Raw genomic sequence first — 23197 nt, forward strand, 5'->3', positions numbered from 1 at the left:
AAAAACCACTTTCCCATCTCTAAAGACGCTGCACATTTGTATACCCACCACCATTCTATGGAGGGTATATTAACTTTGTCATTCCGTTTGTAACTCCTTGAAATATTCATAATCGTCACTACAAAGTATATATATTCTGGATCAGCGTAAAATTCTAAGACGATCTAGCGATGTCCGTCTGTTGTAACCACGCTATCTTTCGAACGAATTGAGATAGAAGGCTTAAATTTTGCATACATGAATAGTTTACCAGTAGGCAGGAAGAGTTTTTTTTTTAATGATTTTAGCGACATTATTTACCGAAATTATTATTGTATGCAGATCCAAGTTTTCGTATAGCCGCCATATAACGGTACCTTCCGATATTCAGTATTTTGATGATTTCAGCATCATTATTCACAGACATCGTTTCAAATTTCGTACAGAAAGATCCCAAAGGGTACTACAACCTATGTCAAAAATTGTTGTATGCAGGTCCAGATCTTCGTATAGACCCCATATAACGGTTCCTCCCGATATTCGGTTTTTTATGATTTTAGCGACATTATTTACCGGAATTAATTCGAATTTCGTATTTGAAGTTCGTAATGGGTACTACAGCCTATGAAAAAAATTTAAACTCAGGTACACTTCTTCATATATCCTTCATATGACGGTACCTCCCGATACTCCATATTTTCATGATTTTTGCGACATTATTCACCGTAATTGTAACAAATTTCGTATTTGATGTTCGTAATGGGCACTAAAGCCTATGACTGGAAATCCTGAAATTTGCAATTAAATTTACCGACGGGGTGTAGGATTGTGATATTGAGGTAGTTCTCAAAATTTGTACTTATGTGCATGAAAAATAATAAAAGGCACTAAATTGGGTACAATTTCTATTTGGTTGGACCGATAGAGCTGGAAGTAGGTAGGAAGATTTGGAAATTCGTACCTATGAGTACTAAATGGTATTAAAATTGGTACAATTTAAATGTTGGGAAAAACGGTAAAGTTGGCATTCTGAATTAAGCAATAAGATTCCTGTTAGATTGTATGTTTTTCCCCATTTTTAAAATGAATGAAATGCCTGGATTTTTTTTTTTTTTTGTATCAAAAATACGATTTAAACAGTTCTATCTTTCAAGTCCATGGCAAAACTGGTGAATAGCTTTAATGGGCGTCTCACAATTCACGCGTGTTCCAATTACTGATTTCGAAAATGAAAAACAATAAATACATACACAAAATTGGCAATTTAGGAAATTCGTACTTATCTGTACTATATGTTACTAAATTTGGAACAAACTGCATTTAGGCAAACCGATAAGGATGGAATCCCGAAATTTAGAATTGGGGAGTGTAGGATTGTTTTATGTAGGATGCTTTGGAAGCTGGGTTCTTGGAAATTCGTAGAGAGGTAGTAAAAATGTAATTTTTATATTGGAACGAATTTGAAATGAGAGTCGCTGACAAAGTGCAGGATAGCTATACCAAAGGGTTTTTGAAAATTCGAATTTAAAGTTACGAAAAGTTCTGAAATGGTACTTAACTTCTAAAATTGTACTATTTGGTATGGATTTGGTACGGATAGAGCAAAATTATAATCAAGGTTGGAAAATAAGTTTGATAATCGTAATGAAAGTGGTTTTGGAAGTTTGTACTAAAATTACAAACTGTACAATTTTGCATTGGGGTCCCTGTTGCAAAGACCTAAAATGGTAAAGACTAGACAAAATGCATTTTGAGCAAGTGGTTTGTGTCTACAATACATAGAGTAACAGCATATGGCAGAGAAATGTTAATATAAAAACCACAATTACAAAAACGAATAACAAAAAAAAATTTGAAAAATTCAAAATTTTGGTTTCAAAATTCTATTCCATAGACCTTTCCAAAAATTTTCATTTTGCCTTAGCGGTATAAATCAGTTAACATTGGTAACTATGTTGTTATGATATCGTAACAACAGAGGCATTTTCACACGATTGCCATATTTTATTTTTGTCTTGTCCTATCTTTACACTTCTATGTCTTTGCCTGTTGGTGATTGGTTTGTGATAATGATAAGGTTTTGGAAATGTGTACTACAAGTGCATGAAAAGTATTAAATAGTACTATATATAGTACAATTGGAGTTGGGTAAATAGATAGTGTTAGGAATCTGAAATGTTATATTTTTGGGTCGCTGTTCATGTGTAGCCTGGACATATGTAAGTGGTTTCAGAAATGTGTACTAGTCTCAAAATTTAGTATGATGTATGATGTTTTGATTAAAAAATTTTGTCAAACTGAACAAATTGTGCATTTTAAGTACTAAATAGGCCGAACATGAACTATTGAAAGTAATCTTAAATTTTTATGTGTACTTTTCTCAGACGATAGGCGGGCACTTGCTAGAGAGAAATATATGCCAAAATTTGATAAACTTGCCCTTGACAAATCGGCTTCCTATGCCCTTTGGTAGGTACATCATATAAATCCCTTGTTCAATTTTTCCCGAGATCGGCTCAGATTTAGGTAATAATGTCGGCACCGTCCAACTTTTGTCTTTCCTTGCTGGTTAATATATATATGCATTTCTGGCGTTAAGTTAAGATGTCTTCTAGAATCTATAGTAGCAATTTAATACTTTGATATGCTACGATACCGTTTAAAGAGAGTTATTAACCCTATTTTAAAAAAGGACTAAAAAAGATCCCTTGCTTGAGGGTTATTTTTTGACCAATATAATCATCGCGTTGTAAACTCTCAAAACAACAATACAAGTGTCCGTTTTTTAATACTACCACCACTGATACAAAATTGCTTATACAGGTCCACGTGTTCGTATAACCCCAATGCAATGGTGCCTCGCTATATTCGGTACTTTGATGATTTTAGGTAGACTTTTCACGGAAATTATTTCAAATTTGGAGTCCCCAATATGACACAAAATTGCTTCTGCAGATTCACGTTTGAAATAGGAGCCATCTTCTTTGGATGATAATTTGATGTAGAGTTCCATGTTTTTGTATGACGCCAGATAACTGTAACACAAGATATTCGGAATTCTTTAATATAATAGCGGCATTTTTCAACGGTTTTTATTTTACGATTTACGGTTTTTATTGTGTACGGTATTAAAAGCCGAACTTAGCTGCTTCTCACTTGCTCATTTATTAATATTTATTACCTACGCATTATTTGTTTATTTTTACGTGTATGTCTAATTTATATACTTATTTGTCATTATCTACTTATTTATTTTTTATTTATTGATTTATTTTTTACAAAATAATATGTTATCGAATTAATTTGTTAACTTCACCAAAGCCCCAAAACATTTTTTCAAATTGGTTGTATGTAATAGTTACTTGCATGATTACGACATCTTAAAGTTTTATTCAAGTTTAACGAAAGGTGGATGTGTGTGATTCATCTTCTTTGTGATAACTTGTTAATGTGATTTACTGTGATGCTCTACAACTGCCGCTTTAAAAGAATATCACATTAAATACAACTGAAAACATACAAGTAAAAAAGCAGTAAGTTCGGCGGGGCCGAACTTTGCATACCCTCCACCATTCGGAACGAATTAGAAAATTTTCAAAAAAAATAAAATCCATTAAAAATTCTTTTAAAATCTTTAAAATATCTAAAATAGGAAGGTGCCGATATATGGGGAGATATACGATATTGTGGACCTATAAATCTATGTCTGCGTGTAAAGTACTCACAAGGAACTCCTTGTGTGGATTTTCAGATAATTCCATTGGAAAAAGTGGCTAAAATCATCAAAATACCGAATATAGGGGAGTACCGTTATATGGGGGATATACTATATTGTGAACCTATATAGACAATTCCGTTTCAGGAGGTAAAGTGCTAACAAAGAACTGCGTCTGTGAATTTTCAGGCAATACGATTGGAAAATGTGGCTAAAATCATTAAAATACCGAATATCGTGAGGTACCGTTATATGGGAGCTATACGTTATCGTTGACCTATATAGAGACTTCTCTGTCGGGAGGTAAAGTGCTCACAAAGAACCCCTTGTGACCATTCCGTTGAAAAATGTGGCTAAAAACATCAAAATACTAAATATCGGGGGTACCGTTATATGGGGGCTATACGATATCGTGGACCTATATAGATAATTCTCTGCTGAGGTATAAAGTACCAAAAAGGAACTCCTTGTGTGGATTTTCAGAAAATTCCGTTAAAAAATGTGGGTAAAATCATCAAAATACCGAATATCGTGGACCTGTATAGACAATTCTCTCTTAAGGGGTAAAGTATTCACAAGGAACTACTTGTGTGGATTTTAAGAAAATTCCATTGAAAAATGTGGCTAAAATCATCAAAATGCCGAATACCGGGGGGTACCGTTATATGGGGGCTATACGATATTGCGGACCTATATAGATAATTCTCTGCCGAGGTATAAAGTACCCACAAGGAACTACTTGTGTGGATTTTCAGACAATTCTATTGAAAAATGTGGGTAAAATCATCAAAATACCGAATATCGGGGGTACCGTTATATGGGGGCTATACGATATCGTGCACCGATATAGCCCATCTTCGAACTTGACCTGCCTGCAGAGAAAAGAGAGATCTGTGCAAAATTTTAGCTTCCTATCTTAATTCGTTTAGACTGTGCATGTGATATGCACGTGATTACAACAGACGGACAGACGGACGGACAGGGCTAAATCGTCTTAGAATTTTACGCTGATCAAGAATATATATACTTTGTTGGGTCTAAAATTAGTTACAAACGGAATGACGAACTATGTATGGTGGAGGGTATAAAAATGAAATACACACATTCAAAATTCGTTCAGAGATGTTCAAAACTATACAAAAAACAGTGGAAAAAACCACGACTTTAGTGAAAATATGTTCTCAAGTTTGGTGTTGAAAATCGACAACAGCCAGTTTTCACGTACTTACGACGTCACTAAATTTACGACGTGAGTAAGAGAATATTATTAAACTTAAAAATTGTTGAGAATAAACAAGTAAAACAGCTGTGCGTTCGGTCGGGCTGAACTTTGAATACCCTCCACAATTTGGAACGAATTTGGCAATTTTCAAAAAAATAAAATCCTTTAAAAATTCTAGAACAGTGTGGCTTGTTTGTTCAGGATACCGCAGTATTTTGTTGTTGCAAAATGGTCAGGCTTTATCCCTTTATTGTTGTTTTTATAAAAACAACGTTTGTTTATTAGTGGAGAACGGTGGTAATGTTTACAGGCAGGGAATACCTAGGTTTCGGAAAGAGCCACCAATCCTCATCAGTTCCCTTGTTTTTGTCTGGGATATTCTCCCCAGAAGTTATTTTAAAAATAACTTCTATGACGAAAAACATTTTTTACCCAAGTGATGTTTTTATAAATACAACAATAAAGGGATAAAGCCTGACCATTTTGCAACAACTTTAAAAATGCTGTTAAAATCTTAAAAATACCGAATGTAGCCGTTGTAGTATCCATTACGAACATCAAATGCCAAATTTGAAACAATTCCGGTGAATAATGTTTCTACAATCACCAACCGTTATATAGGGGCTATAAGAAGACGTGGTCCTGCACAGGCAATCTTTTGTCATAGGCTGTAGTATCCATTACGAACTCATCATCAAAGTACTGAATATCGGGAGGTAGCTTTATATGGGGGCTATACCAAAACGTGGACCTACATGGTCCATTTTCAATACCAAGTCTTGCAGACATAATATACATTTGAGCAAAATTAGATCAACCTACTTCATTTCCTTCGGCAGCTAGAGTGATTTCTACAGACGGATAGACGGACGGACCTCGCTAAATCGGCATAGTATTTTTTGCTGATCAAGAATATATATATGCATTGTGGGGTCTAAAATGTATATTTCGAGGTGTTACAAACGGAATGACAATTTTAATATACCCTCCATATGGTGGAGGTTATAAAAACGGTCATCGAGCAAGAAAAACATTTCAATTAGTTTGCTTAGGTAACATTTAATTAGATGGTCCTTTGTTTTGATGATCCTTTGTTTATTTTGAAGATTTTTTCTTCCTTTCATGCTGCGTAATTGTTTTCATTTAAAGTCGTTACATATTTTACGATGTTTGTTGGATGTTTGATAATGAATTTCTTTAATTTTGTAGATTTAATGTTAAATGGTAACGATTTGATATTCTTGAAAGTTTCGTTTGAATTTAAGGTGAGCGTACGGTAACCGATTTTATTTTTTATACCTTCCATCACACACACGTATGGAAGAAATATTATTTTGCTTCAACAAGGTATGTCCGTCTCTCTGTTGTAACTAAAAACTTGAAGTTTAAAGATAGGCACCATCAAACCATGATGCACACAATTTAAAATTTAAATTAAATTTAATTTTAAAATTAAATTTTTTAACATAATTTTTTACAAATATATATTTTGATTTACATAAATATGAGAATGCAGGGAAAAAATTCAACCATAAGAACCAACACCAATCCATTTACAAATTTTTTATATTTTTTGTTTTCTTTGGAAGTCAATCCTTGGTGGAATTTTTTCTGGACATTATGGTGGCATACAATTAATTTTTTATTGGCTCTGTTTATGTTGAGTATTATACATTCACCGCTGCGTACCACAACAAGGCCAAAAGGTTTTCATGAGCTGTCTCCTTTTTTGTGAGCAGTCTCTGCTTTGTTGACCTTATTCGGACCATTTGTTTTGCATTTTTGCAGCAATGTTGGGTATTTTTATGGGATTTTTATTTTTATGAGTTTATTTTTTAACCAACTTCATAATCAGTGCAACGATTCCATTGGTTTTTGTTTATGTGAATATTATATATCCCGTAAATCTTGTTATTCATTTCACTCAGCCATCTGTTTTATACCCTTTTTTACTGGCATTATATTTTATTTAATTTTTTCCTGTTTTTTTTTTCCTTACTGCCATTACCTCAACTCACTTACTTACTGGAAAGTAAAACAATTTAACAAAAAATATGTTTTTGCGACCAGGTGACTGGTAACCAACCACCTATGACAAATATACGCCCCAACATTGACACAAGACAATCTACATTTAACCAGCACTCTCAAATTATGTTAGCTTGAAATAATATTCGGCAACCTGCTTCATTATATCTTCTTTCTCCATTTCGTTGACAATATCAATCAGCTTCCACATTCGAATCAAACCAACCATCTTCTATAATATCTTATTTTTCAAGCAGTATTTCAAAATTTCAGTATATCAAAATTGTCATTGTTCTCTTTTCGCTTGGTCTTTTTTTAATTTTTTTCTACTTTTTTTGTGAACTTGTTTTTTAGAGAAGAGCTGCTCATTATTTTGACCCCATATTCTGGCTTCCTCGTTATTCGCCGTCTTAATGCATTTGCATTCTTCCCGCCTCCGGTTCTTTTCACTTTGATAAAAGTGAAGGCTCAAATGACCAAAAGTAGAAGTAGGAACGGAAACGAACCTCTCGATTTCAAATCTCCTTTTTCGTGAGAATTAGAGAACAACCGCTGGCTTGAGTTGTTGATACAAATCTGATTTTATTCACTTGGGAACAATAATTAGATTTTTCTTAACCAGAAATGACAGATCTTCATTTTTAAGTCAAGAGCGGACACATCAATAACACCTTGTTAGCCTCAGTAGAAACTCTACACAAACAGGTAGACATGAGTTCATTGTCAAAAACGTTGGAATGACTGTTTTTTTACGACAACCACAACTATTGACATCATTCTGGAGCCCAACTGTTCCAACTCAGAACTAGACCGAGCCTCGAGCAGAATAAGCATATCATCTGTAAAAGGACACACCTTTCAAAGCGAGCTAAGCTATCGCAACAGAGGATATATTATCATATAAATGCATAACAGAATGAAGTTTATGGACAACTCCGAACGATTTTTTTTGTTTTTTTTATACCCTCCACCATAGTATGGAGGGTATATTAAGTTTGTCATTCCGTTTGCAACGCCTCGAAATATACATTTTAGACCCCACAAAGTATATATATTCTTGATCAACATAAAATTCTATATCGATTTATCAATGTCCGCCCGTCTGTCCGTCTATCCGTCTGTCCGTCTGTGGAAATCACTCTAGCTTCCGAACGAATTGAACTACGTTGATAAAATTTTACACAAATGTATGTTATGTCTGCAGGACTTTTGGTATTGAAAATGGGTTATGAAGGTCCACGTTTTGGTATAGCCCCCATATAACTGTACCTCCCGATATTCGGTATTTTGATGATTTTAACAAGATTATTCACCGGAATTATTTCAAATTTGGTATTTGAAGTTCGAAACTGATACTACAGCCTATGACAGAAAATTGTGTGTGCAGGTTCACGTCTTCGTATAGCCCCCATATAACGGTACCTTCCGATACTCCGTATTTTCATGATTTTTGCGACATTATTCACCGTTTCAGATTTCATATTTGTTTCAGATTTCATATTTGAAGTTCGTAATGTGCACTACAGTCTATGACAAAACATTTTGTGTTTTTATACCCTACACCACAAGGTGGTCAGGGTATTATGTCTTTGTGCATTTGTTTGTAACAGGCAAAAGGAAACGAGATAGACCCTTAGTTCCTTTTGATGATCTGCATAGAATCACTTTCTGAGTTGATTTATGCATGTCAGTCCGTCTGTCCGTCCGTCCGTCTGTCCATGTATTCTTGTGAACAAAATGAAGGTCGCATTTATTATCCGATTTGAGATGAAATTTTCCAAACAATATTTGTTTGGCCCAAGGACGAATCCTATTGAAATTGGAGATAATCGGTAAAAATTTAGATATAGCTCCCATATATATCTTCTTCCGATTTGCCTTTTATTGTGCACCAAACGTGTAATATCAGCCCGAATAGTATGGAATTTTGCACATACAACCAAATTAGGCCTGAAAATAAGTATGCCAAATTTGATCGAAATCGGTTGAGATATAGCTATAGCTCCCATATATATTGTTCATCCGATTTGTTATTTTTGTCCTCCGCAGCAGTAATATACACTCTGTAACAACAATATTATAATCATAGCCTGTAGATTATAATCATAGCCTGTATGATTGAATTCTCCCATAAAAAAAAACTTTTAATTATTAAGTGGAGCTCAACTAAATTGGCAAAGTAGTGTAGGGTATCATAAAATCGGCCCCGCCCGACTTTAGGACTTTCTTTACTGGTTTTCTCTTTTTTCCTCTCAGTGGTAGTTTTTTCCTTCGAAATGTTTGAGGGTAATCTCTTTTTAATAATTTAACTTTATTGATTTAATACTCGCTAAGTTTTAATTGCAAGAATTTAAATTCTCATTGTTTATTGTTAGTTTAGTTAGTTTTAATTTGCAGTTCAGAGTTGATAGATTTAATTTTGAAAGTGAATTAATATTGATTTATAGAAAATGTATGTGTTGTATTTAATTCATAACTCACTACCACTACCCAGCAAATCCTAAGTTCTTTTACAATAGCCTTCCAGCTTCTAATACGGCAGACTGTGTGTTATTGTTACTACTAGTAATGCTGAAAGTGCTGATATGCTCATCCCACTTTAACTTATAATCCAAATCATGCCGAATACGACGTTTTCTTAGAATTTCCAACTTCTCCCAAACTATCTACCAGAATTATTCATTATTTTCGCATGAACAACTATAACATGCATCAATCAATCTAATTACTAAGTCAACAAAACTTAACCACATCACTTGTCACATTTAAAATTTTGCTCATTATTTATTTATTGAAACCCAAAGTGTATGAAAATTAAAACTGACAATTAAACGCAAACCACAATCGGTAAATATTTAACTTCTTTGAAATAAATTCTTGTGTCTGTGGTAAATGTACTCATAATGTAGCTACACTTTCAAGTCGAATGTCAATATGGAAAGTGAAGAAAAACAAAGTGAAAATATAAATAAATATTTATTCTTTTGATATGAGAAGAAACTTAATTAGATAGTTTTCAATTGATAAAGGAAAAATGAAAATATGCTGATTAAGGAAGTATACATACACATATTTGAATTATTGTAAAAGATATGGCATTGACAAAGTTATGGCTATATTGTCCTAGTTCTTTTCTAAGAATTAGAAGATAATTGGTTATTTTACTCAGGGACGCACACAGAAATGCATTTCGAAAACATTTTGGGGCATCCTAACTAGTACAAATTTACTCTACTTTTTGGCTCTTATTCACAAACAGGAGTTTCCAAAAATTCGTAACGACAGAACAAGACACGTTAAACAGATTAATATTTAATATTAATATTAGCGACTTACCGCTAAGAGACTGTGGAGCTGCGAAAAGTGATGGAGACAGTTTAACTCAGCGTCCCAATGGAAAGTCATCAAAAACATTATGTATGTCCGATTCGCCATTTCCATCCGTAAAGATGCCCTTACCTAACTCCATAGCGAAGAGCCCTCTAGTTTTTGTCAAAACTTTGCCTAGTTGCGCCGCGATGGAAGTAGCCTTCTCAGCTGAATAGTTAAACTGCGACAAAAACGATAGTTTATTGCCTAGTCGTATCCCGAGATACGTTACAGCTTTTCAGGTCCGTATTAATTTCTCCTGGAATATGTTGTCGAATCAATAACACCAGCTAGGGTTTTCGCATAGGTAGCTCTAACTTTGTAATATTAGCCATGCTCTAGTATTGATCTTTACTTTTCTTGGGCATTTTGTGTATATTTTTCCTGGATTACATTGAGTGACCAGTGTTTGATTTACACATGGGCTTCGGCGCGTTGTACCATAGCTCAAACATTGGTAGTGGCAGTCGCAAACTATAGTGCTAGCTACAATAGTTTACTAGCCATTGTAAACGACCCAAATAGCCGACAGTGAACTGCCGAACCAACCCAGATCCATGCGCAAAGGCTCAGATAACGACCCTCAAGTATATCCACAGTGAGCAGACGAACTCGATCGGATTTCAATTCATCTGCCAAAGCCTAGACATCGGCTGCAGAACATACCTTCATCGAGCTGCCGAATCCGAACGAACCCCGGTCCATGTGCGAAAACCTAGATTTTTGTTTACGAGTATATTCACAGTGGGGTATTCTGTAAAGGCCCTAACGAATCCCGATCCATCTTAAAAGACCTGGACAGCAGCTCTCGACTAGAACTACAGTGTACTGCCATCCTCTCAGCTCCCTCCAAAGACCGGAATATTAACATATTAACCACCTACATCGAAAACCACGATTATCCGACGACCATTCACTGAGGTTTCCAACATCGCGAACACCGACGTCACTAAGAGCACCAACATCGTAATTGCTGAATACATTCAACCCGTCAACAACCATATGTTCCCAATTACCTTCAAATCACACAAACATCGTAATCTTCGATCTCCCACATCAATCAACATTTGAAGATCGTACACAAGTTTCCGATAATCTTCAAATCGTCACCGCCTCGAAAGTCTGCGTTACCGAACACAAACATCGTAGTTCCTGTTCTTCCTCACTTATCAACATCCGACGGTCACCCACGAGTACACTTTCACCTTCAAATCGTTGGCTAATTACACTTCACATTAACCACCTGAGTACCAATCATAGTTTCCGATTGTCCACGAGTCGTTCAAATACATGTTTACGAGATATCTTAAACTTCGACTTCCGATCTTCAAGGGACAATTTTGCTGCAAACTTTCGGCATCCTATATTCCATATTAATCGTATGTCAGCATGAGTAGATTTTAATTAATAATATCTAAATCAATAAAACATCTGATTTACACACCCAAGAGAGGGAGAAATCTGCCCCTTTTATTTCATAAGGTTCAGTGGGTCCTTATCAAGATCCTGGGTAGAGCTGAGCTTACCTCAGCCACGTTTCACTCTATCCTACGCTTAAGAATTTCATCAAAAAATATTGCATAGATCGGGACCCAAGATTAAAGCCTGTGCAACTCCTAATTTTAGCTGAAATTCCCTTTCACCCTTGTCATCCTGACAAGCTATTCAAGGACTTCAAAATTCGTTTCCATGACATGTATGACAAATCTGTCTTCTTTGAGCTACTAACCCAAGTTTTTAGCGTATTCCATCTTCTATTCTTATCATAAAGGGCCTCTGGGGGAGTTTTCCAACTGTGTTTAGCATACCCAATGACCTGTACGACGGTTAGCCTGATGAATCTCTTTTGCCTTTATCTATGAGTACAAGTTGTTATATTTTCCATGGCGTAAGAAAAGTGTATGTAGCTCCTTAAGGTCTTCCGCTGTAACGCCTTAAAGTCCAAAGACCTTATTATTTTTAATATCTTAATTGACGCTTGCAGTTCTTCAGTTAAAGCAATGGAAACGTCTATGAAATCGTATTTAGTGTGTAGGAAACAGATTGTTTACGATATTTGTCATTTGTCCATCATTCACCCCATTCACTGGAGCCTGATTTCCCAGCTTCTTTAAAACTTGCTTATATTCCAGGTAAAGTGGATCCCCGCCAAAGTTCTCCCTTAGTTCTTCCCATAATTTTATATCCCACACTACATAGTGGTAAGGGTATTATGTCTTTGTGCATTTGTTTGTAACATGGAGAAGGAAACCAGATAGACCCATAGTTACTTTTGAGGATCTTCATAGAATCACTACCTGAGTCGATTTATGTATGTCAGTCCGTCCGTCAACCTATTTCGGGTTAATTTTGCACCAAATGGCCAATATCAGTCCCAATTACCCGAATTGTGGCACATCCAACCAAAATCAGTCAGACTCCAGTACTTCAAATTTCGGTTTAAATCGGTTCAGATATAGCTATAACTCCCATATATATGTTTTATCCGATTTGATGATATTTGATACAAGAGACGGCCCAGACATACCTCTGCCAAATTTTATCAAGATCGGTTCAGCGATTTCGGGTTACTTGTTCAACAAATGGCCAAAATTAGTCGAAATGAACTGAGTTTTGGTACATCCAACCAAATTCAGTCTAGAACAAAATCGGTTCAAATATAGCTATTACTCCCATATATATGTTTCATTCGATTTGTGGTTTTAAGTCTTTCACACCCGTAATATGCACTCCAAAACACTGATCTTTATTACCAGAAATACCTCTGTCAAATTTTACCCAAAATTTTGGTACTTCCGAAAAACAAGTGCCTCAAATTTTGGTGGAAATCGGTTCAGATATTGATGTAGCTCCCATATATCTGTTTTATCCGAGTTGGTGGTAAAGTCACTCACATGCGTAATATGCACTCCACCAGAATACTATTTGGTACCAGATATCAAATACAGCCCAGAAATACCTCTATCAAATTTTTAGCAGATCATACCAGATTTGGATAAAGCCCCAATGCCCAAAATTAGCCGAAATGAGCTGAATGTTAGTACATCCGGCCGAATTCAGTCTAGAATCAAGTGCTTCAAATTTTGGTGGAAATTGTTTCAGATATAGCTATAGCTCCCATATATCTGTTTCTTCCGAGTTGGTGGTAAAGTCACTCACATGCGTAATATGAACTTCACAACGATGACATTTGCACAAAGAATCAGATACTACTCGAAAATACCTCTGGCAAATGTTATAGGGATTGGTTTAGGTTTTTATATAGCTTCGATACACATCTTCATTCGATTGTGCGGTTATTACTTACCATACATGTAATATCAGCCCATATTGGATATACTTGTTCATATATAACCGCATTTGGTGAAACTCGGTCTGGTGTATATATTGTTCAGTAAATATTTTTAAATATACTCCATATCATAATACGCTAAACATCAATGTTATTTGGTTCATGGTTGGTATGATCTACCTACACAATATAAACATTTTTGTTACATGAGTTCTACTAAATACGCATAGTGATGTAGGGTATCATATAGTCGGCCCTGCCAGACTTTTGACCTTTCTTTACTGGTTATCTTTCCATTTTTCTCCAGTAAGAAAGAGTTTATAATATTTTTATAAAACAACAATAATGGGATTAAGCCAAGCGATTTTGCAAAAACAAAATACTACGGTATCCCGAATAAACATGCCAACACTGTTCTATATTCGAAAATATAATATTCAAAGTCATTAAATTTAATTTCAATTTTTCTAAACATTTACATAACTTACTTGTAATTTCCCTTCTTAAAATAATTTACATCATTTAATTTTTATAGTTTTTAACTTTCTAGACATGTCAAAACTTTTTGCAAAACAGACGAAGTATATTTATGCCCTTTCCCCAAATGGATGGAAGCGAATGCCTAATGATGGCGTGAACTTCACAAAATGGCATTCACCTCAAACTAAATTACCTGTAAAAGATTTATGCTCAGGATGACTTCACAACCTGGAATGATTCTGCTATGAAAAAACGATGTGGCGTGGAGTTTTTGCTTCATTCAAAGATCTTTGAAAAAAGGCATCAAAAGGCATCCAAGATGGCTTGTGAAGAAGAGGAATGAAGTAATGAATTTAATCAGTTTTCTAGCAATAGGAAAGTTGCAAATTATATTTGGAATATGCTTGTGGGAATATGTCTCCAATGATACTCCCTACAAATCTTCTAGGAAAGAATTCCGAATTCTAACAATATATTGCACCAACTATTTCGTATCTTTACTTAAATTGATAGTGTCTTTTAAATTATATGAAATTATATTTATTTATTTAAAGTTTTTTTCTTTTTTTGGTTATACACTTAAATATCCTCCTTGTTCCACCTTAGTATGGAGGGTATATTACGTTTGACATTCCGTTTGTAACACCTCGAAATATACATTTTAGACCCAACAAAGCGATGTCGATTTAGCGATGTCCGTTCGTCTGTCCGCCTATCCGTTTGTCCATCTGTCGGTCTGTGGAAATCGCTCTAGCTTCCGAACGAAATGAAGTAGGTTGATAAAATTTTACTCAAATGTGTATAATATCTGCAGGACTTTTGATATGGAAAACGGGCCATGTAGGTCCACGTCTTCGTATAGCCCCCATATAACGGTACCTCCCGATATGCAGAAATTTGATGATTTTAGCGAAATTATTCACCGGAATTGTATTAAGTTTGGTATTTGATGTTCGTAATGAATGCTACAGCCTATGACAGGATATTGTCTGTGCAGGCCCACGTCTTCGTATAGCCACCATACAACGGTATCTCCCGATATTCGGTATTTTGATGATTTTAGCGACATTATTTACCGGGATTGTTTCAAAATTTGTATTTAAAGTTCGTAATGGATACTACAGCCTAAGACAGAAAATGGGCCATATAGGTCCACGACTTCGTATAGCCCCCATATAACGTTACCTCCCTATATTCGGTATTTTGATGATTTTAGCGGCATTATTTATCGGAATTGTTTCAAATTTGAAATTTGAAGTTCGTAATATATGGTACAGCCTAAGATAAAAAATTGTCTGTTCAGGTCCACGTCTTCGTATAGCCACCATATAACGGAACCTCTCGATATTCTGTACTTTGATGATTTTAGCGACATTATTCACCTGAATTGTTTCAAATTTGGTATTTGAAGTTCGTAATTGGTACTACATCCTATGGCAGAAAATTGTCTGTGTAGGTCCACGTCTTCGTACAGCCCCCATATAACGGTATTCCCCGATATTCGATATTTTGATGATTTTAGCGACGTTATTCACCGGAATCGTTTCAAATTTGGTATTTTAAGTTCGAAATGAATAAGCCTAAGGCAGGAAATTGTGTGTTGCCCCCGTATAGCCCCCATATAATGGTACCTCCCTATATTCGATATTTTGATGATTTTGGCTACATTATTCACCGAATTTTTTATTCAAGATTCGCATTTGAATATTGTAATGGCTTATGACAAAAGTTGCCTATGCAGGTCCACGTAGTCGTATAGACCCTAATATAATGGCTACATTCGGTATTTTTAAAATTTTAACAGTATTTTTAACGGATTTTATTGTTTTGTTTTTTTTTTCTTTTGAGAATTGTCAAATTTATTCAAAATAGTGAAGGGTATTCAAAGATCTACCCAGCCGAACTTACAACTTTTTTACTTGTTTCCATTTACTCCTTTTCTCGAAATACTACATTTTAAATAAGCATTTTCCTCATTGAAATAAATCTAAATTCTATGGATGTGCCCTCGAAAAGGGGAAATAGAAAATGAAAAATGAGTGTGACACAAAAATCAGTTGGCTTCTACCATTACGAACTGTGGCTTCATCAAATCTCCATCTATTAATGTAACAAATGATGAAATCAGATTTGCCCTCAGCGTGAAAGTGTGTGACACGATTGCCGCATTACATTCCAGGAATGAAACGAAATGCTGCACAGGACTGTCGTTACTTTACAATTCTCTTATCCACACTTCTCTTTTTCCCTAACATTCATCGCTTTTTGAGATAACATTTTTAAATAATTTCCTCTTAGGTTGCAATTGAAACAAGTTATCATTCTGAGATTTTAACAAAGTGAGGAGAAATTTGCTATCTCTAAGATTCCCCTTTTTCAGTTCGTTGTCGCTTTATGCATTGTATACAAATGGTGGAAGCATTAATTTTAATCTTTGTCATCATGTCTTTTAGTGTGGTAATATTTTACATTAAAATCTTTATACAACTGGATTGTGAAAGATTTTAAAAACAACATTTGTTATAAATGTTCAGAAATATAATTCTTTCAACAAGCTTAAATATAGAGGACTAGCAAGTGTCCGCTACTTCGTCAGCGAAAAATTCTCTTAAAAATGTTAGAATTATTCCAACAGTTCGTGTTAGGCATTTTTATGCCCTCCACCATACGTACATAGTATGGACGTCCGTCCGTCTATTGAAATCACGCTAGAGCCAAAACGAATTAAGATCGGAAGTTAAAATGTTGCACAGATCTGTCTTTTTCTGCAGGCAGGTCAAGTTCGCAGATGGGCTATATCGATACACTATATCGTATGGCCCCTATATAACCGCACCTTCCGATTTTCGGTATTTTGATGATTTCTCAAATTCCACACAAGGAGTTCCTTTCGAGTACCCTATCCCCTGGAAGAGAATTATCTATATCGGTCCAAGATATCGTATAGCCCCCATATAACTGTATCCCTCGATATTCGGTATTTTGATGATTTTATCCACATTTTTCTATGGAATCATCTGAAATTCTACACAAGGAGTTTTAATGAGTACTTTACCCACTGAAAGAGAATTAACTATATAGGTCCACAATATCGTATAACCCCCATGTAACGACAACTTCCGATACTCGGTATTTTAATTTTCCAATAGAATTGTCTGAAAATTCTCACAGAAGTTCCTTGTGAGTACTTTACCGCCTGTAAGAAATGTCTATATGGGTCCACGATATCGTATATCCCCCATATAACAGAACCTTCCGTTATTCCGTATTTTCAAGAGTGTAGCCATATTCTTCAATAGAATTGTCTGTGAATCTATACCAGTAGTTGCTTCTTAGTACTTCACCCCTGGAAGAGAATTGCCTATATAAATCCACGATATCGTATAGCCCCCATATAACGGTACCCCCGATTTCCGGTATTTTGATGATTTTAGACACATTTCTCAACGGGATTGTCTTAAAATTCACACAAGCGGTTCTTTTGAGTACTTCACCCCTTAGAAGAGAATTTTCTAAATAGGTCCACGTTTCAGTATAGCGCCCATATAACGGTACCCCCAGATATTCGGTATTTTCATAATTCTTGCGGCATTATTCACCGGAATTATTTCAAATTTCGTATATATATTTCGGAACTGTTTCTACAGCCTATGACACGCAAGAGTACGTCTTTGTATTGCTCCCATTCGTCACTCGACGAATTTTTTTTTTTAATTTTTCAAGTTTCTCCCAACGGTGAAGTATATAAAAAGTTCGGCCCGACAGGACTTAGCTGCTTTTTTACTTGTTAGTACTCAGACTTCACAGTTTATTCAGTTTGACAACATTTGTATACCATCCTCCATTCTATGGAAGGTATATTAGCTCTGTGATTCCGTTTGCAACTTCTCGAAATATTCATGATGGACCCTACAAAGTATTTATATTCTGGATCAGCGAAAAATTCTATTAGCGATGCCCGTCTGTCTGTCTGCCTGTTGTAATCACGCTATCTTTCGAACGAATTGCGATAGAAGTTAAGTTCGAAAATGAGCACATGTCTGTCCACGTTTTCGTATAGCGCCCATATAACAGCACGTCTCGATATTCTGCATTTTCATGATTTTTGCGACATTATTTACCGCAATTAACTACCGCAAATTTCGTATTTGAAATTTGTAATAGGTACTACAGCGTAAGACAAAAATTTTTGTATGCAAGTTCACGTCTTCGTACCCATATAATGGTACCTCCCGATATTCGGTATTTTTATGATTTTAGCAAAATTATTCTCCGAAATTGATTTAAATTTCGTATTGGGAGATCTTAATTGTTACTACAACCTATGGAAAAAAAATCGTATGCAGGTCCACGTCTTTGTATATCCCCTATATAAATGTACGTCCCGATATTCGATATTTTGATGATTTGAGCGATATTATTTACCGGATTTGTTTTAAATTTCGTATTTGAAGTTCGTAATGGGTGATACAGCCTATGACAAGATTTTTTGTATGCAGGCCCACGTCTTGCTATAGCCCCATATGATGGTGCCTCCCAATACTGGGTATTTTAATGATTTGTGCTACATTATTCACCGGAATTGTAACAAATTTCGTATTTAAAGTTCGTATCGGGTACCTATGACAAAAAAATCGTATGTAGGTTCACGTTTTGGTATATGCCCCATTTAACGGTACCTCCAGATTATTCACCGGAATTGTTACTAATTTCGCATTTAAAGTTCGTTAAGGGTACTGCAGGCTATGACATACAAAATTCGTATGCGGGTCCACGTCTTCGTATAACGGTTTTCTTTTTAGTGGTAGTTTTTGGATTTTTTTTTTAATTTTATGTTTCTTCCATATCGTGGAGGGTATTAAAAGTTCGAACCGGCCGAACTTAGTTGCTTTTTAAAAAACTTCTTACATCGCACTAAGTTTTCAGACTTTCAATCATTTATATATTATTCAAAGTTTTCCTTTTTCATAAAATGGCTCGTGATCTGAACATATCGCAATATTCCATTCGGCAAATATTGAAAAATGAGCTCGGAGTAAAGCCATTGAAATTCCAAAAAGTGCAAGAACTTATACCGCAACAGAAAGAAAATAGACTCAAATGAGGTAAAGAGTTGCTTCGCTTGGCCGATAGTGGAGAACTGCCGAATTTGGTTTTCTCCGATGAGAAAACATTTGTTGTGCCGCAGTTTGTAAACAAACAAAATTATGGTGTTTACTTGCAAAAGAGGTGAGCTCAAAATGTGCACCTTCGGTTAGCCACCAGAACTCAAGCGCTGACCATGGTGATGGCGTGGGCCGCCATAACAGGCGATGGTTGCTCTCCGCTCGTATTAATCGACCGTGGCATCAGAATAAATGCCGAATATTATAGCGAAAATATTCTGAAGGGTGACCTTGGACATTCCAACAGGACTAAGCACCATCGCACTCAGCACGCGCCACCCAAGAATAGTTACCAAATGAGGTTCCTTGCTTCAATTTCAGCACAAAATGGTCACCAACATCTCCGGATACCAATCCGTTGGGCTATTGTGTCTGGAGTGTTTTGGAAAGCAAGGTTGGCACTAAAAAATACCAAAGTGTCGATCAGACCAACATTCGGGCAGAGTGTGACGGTTTCATTGGCCGTTCGAAGGCCATAATTCGTGCCAAAGGTGACCAATGCGAAAAAATCTAAACTTATTGTAAAATTTGATGTTATTTCCGTCATTTTTCATTAAAATTAAGAAAAATGTTAAAATTATGGCAGTTTTTTTTTATCTCACCCTGAATATATAATAATGCCCCATAGATCTTTATACTTTTTTTGTATCGTATCCTTCTTCCATAATTTCAATAAATAATCGAATACTTATTAGTATTGCAAAGAGAGCTTAAAATTCATTGTAATTCATCAATCTTGCATTGCAGGAACACTTTGTTTTTCAGATAACCCTTTGGTATTCCCCTTTAAAATTGAGTCATTCCCATGTTACAGTGCACATATTTACAACAGTGATATTATGATCATGCTGTACGCCATATTTCTCCTCATACATTGCATTCCTCATATTAGGAACGAACTACAACTAATCTCAATTTAGTACTGAAGTTATCTATTCCCAAATTCATGTCCTAATTACAGTTTATTTCACGTAATACCTCAAAGCTTTATGGCATCATGTGCGTTTCCATGTCAAACATAGAGGCTTACAGAGAGCTATGAGTTGAAATCGAGCTAGTTATGGTCGTGTATGTGTTTATTGGTATGTTCGGAAAATTATTGGCCAAATGATGTCTTATTGGCCACTGACACACTTACAACAAAGCCATGTATCTTAAAGTATGAAGACTCATATTGAACTACGACTAAGAGCCACATATGGCTCCTTTGTATGACTTCAGCAAATCAACGCCAAACCCCAACAACACAACCAAATAGTAACATCAAAAAATGTTGGTTGTATTATCTGCAATGAGATTTGTTCCCGTAAATCGATACAAAATTCGAATCATATCAACTTGTTAATGCTCCACTAGGCTACAACAGATACAAGAATAGATTCCTTCTTTATTTACCGGGTAATATGAGGGATGTTAGCGTGCGTCTTTGTGGTGGAACAGAAACATATTTTCGTAGAAAACTGTGTATTACGTAGCTGTGTGACTGTGGGTTCTACCTGTGGTTAGGATGGAACAATTAGATTAGAATTCTCTGAAAAGCAAGAGCACTTATAATGCCGTCCATGATTAAGGCAAGTGCCGTTACGAATCTCCTTGATAGGCTAATAGACAGAGAAAAACTCAATCAGACGATTGATACCCTTTAAACGATTAAGCCACCATGAGGCGATATACAATCAGGAAGTTAACCATAAAAGGACTACATTTAATGGGAATACACACCAAAAACTAAGTTCGATTGGTTTAACGTAAACCTGTATTGGTCGGAGTTACTTTGAAGCTCTTCCCGATAGCCAAGTTCCCATGAGCAATTCTAGTGAGTGATTTTATCTTAGAATGAGGAAAAATCAGTCTTCTCCTGGGTTAACCCAAAGACCCACAAAACCTAAGTATTAACATGAGTTTATAAATTGAATCCGTAATTCAATACTTCCACCAATAAGAAAACGAATAAAATATAAATGTGTTCGGAAATTCAGATATACGTACAACGTTCATTTATTTAGCTAGAAATATAGCGGTTGTTTTGAGGGTAGCGTTTGTTCTTATAAAGGGTGTTTTTTTATACCCTCAGCCATATGGCTAGAGAGGGTATATATCCCTTGATACGACAAAAATATGCCTCATTGAAAATCCATTTCTGGACATTTGGAGTCGATCTGGCGATGTTCGTCCGTCCATCCGCCTGGCTGGTGTGCACAATAGCTCTCGAAGGGAGTAGCCGATTTGGTCAAAACTTCGTACATCGTAATATTGTTATTAAACTTAGATCGAGTTAGGAGATATGCAATATCGACCCACTCCTTCTGGTACCTCGTCCATAAAGGTCGGAATTTTTAAGAAAAATATTTTACTGCAGAGTAAGGATAATCCGATTCTGCTCTAACTTTGCAAATTCTTATATTTACATCAGTGCTATGTCAGGTGGAAAAATGGACAATATTGATCCACTTCTTCAAGGACCTCCACCACAAAGTGGAATAATAGTAACTCTAATAAACTATGGTGTAAGAGTCCAATTTTCTTCAAATTACACATATCACAATACTTTTAGTAACCCAACATCTGGAGATAAACTATACCGAAATATATCGGTCCACTCCTTCTGGTACCATCGCCACAACGGGTCAAAATTTTGAATATCCATGAAACTCATAAAAAGCGGAATTACCATCCGATTCCAATCATATTTTGTACATCTCAATATTTTCATCAACGCAAGATCTGTTATAAAATGGTAGATATTGGAACATTCCTTCTGGTACCTCCTGGTTTTAAATAACCAAAACTATTACAAAATCCGAAATAAGCATCCGGTTCTCTTCACATTTCACACATCCCATTATTTCTACTAACACTAAATCTAATGTGAGTATGGGATATAACGGCCCACTTCTTCTGCTACCTTCCCCACAAGGGGTCAAAAATTTGAATATTCATCAACAAAATATTTCCATCAACATAAGATCTCTTGCAAAGATGGTAGAAATCGGACCATTTCTTTTGGTACATCCCCGACATGAGGTTCAAGATTTTGAAACTCCAAACGGTGAAAAAAACGAAATAAGTATCCATCTTTCTTCAAATTTCACACATACAAACATTTTTGCTAACATAAGATCTGTTGTGAAGATGATATATATCTGCGACCCCATTCTGGTACCCCACCCACAGAGGGTAAAATTTTTAATATTTTTTTCCGCCATAACTTACGAAATTAGTCAGCGATTCTTTACAATTTGCTATATTTCAATATTTCTCTCAACCAGAAACCTGAGATGAATATGGAAATGATGATTTCGCATAAACTTGGATATAAATGTTCGATTTGAAATGAATTATGAAAATGAAAAATGGAAAATTATGTATCCGGTACCTCACGCGCACTTCAACATTTTTCAAAAATTATCATATATTTCATGTAAGGTACAAGAAGTTGTCAATATAGACCAAATCTGGCACCTTGTAATATTAATATCAGACTTAGGTCAGATACGGAATTGACAATATTGGCCAAATTTTTCGGAACTTCTCCCATAAAGGGTAAAAATCTTGCACTATCATAAAGCAAGTCAATATCTATGTAAACAAAGAGACATTGGCTGAGGGTATACAACTGTCGGAAAACCCGATCTTGTTCCATTACAATACACTATAAGATAAATATGGAATACAGAATGGCGAATGAACTTCGGAGATGTTCGGGATTTCAAAATAATGTTGCTGAACTGGTGATCTGGAATTCGACGTTTACTTTTCTTGTAGGCAAGAAGATGAACGACTCGTGGACAGTCGGGAAATATGATGCCGGGTTGTTCACTATGGTTGATGTGAAGTGTGATTAGCCGACGGTTCGGAGGTGATTGGGTACTCGTAGATGACCTTGGATGTTGATTGGTGGGGAAGGTCGAAAATTACGATTTTGCGTTCGAGTGACGCGGGCGTTG

The 23197-nt window shown here is 35.6% G+C and overlaps 1 long non-coding RNA gene across 2 annotated transcripts in view; it reads left to right on the forward strand.

The window, feature by feature from the left end:
* LOC109614184 (uncharacterized) overlaps positions 1-14612 on the forward strand; it is a 79677-nt gene extending 65065 nt beyond the window's left edge. Inside the window, exon 3 of one of the 2 annotated variants that reach the window (XR_009343954.1) lies at positions 14141-14612. This is a non-coding gene — a long non-coding RNA (uncharacterized LOC109614184). The remainder of the gene's footprint in view (positions 1-14140) is intronic. The other variant, XR_009343953.1, reaches the window with a different exon arrangement.
* Positions 14613-23197: the final 8585 nt, after the last annotated feature.

Source organism: Musca domestica, unplaced genomic scaffold, assembly GCF_030504385.1.
Source record: "Musca domestica strain aabys unplaced genomic scaffold, Musca_domestica.polishedcontigs.V.1.1 7, whole genome shotgun sequence".
Lineage (NCBI taxonomy): Eukaryota > Metazoa > Arthropoda > Insecta > Diptera > Muscidae > Musca > Musca domestica.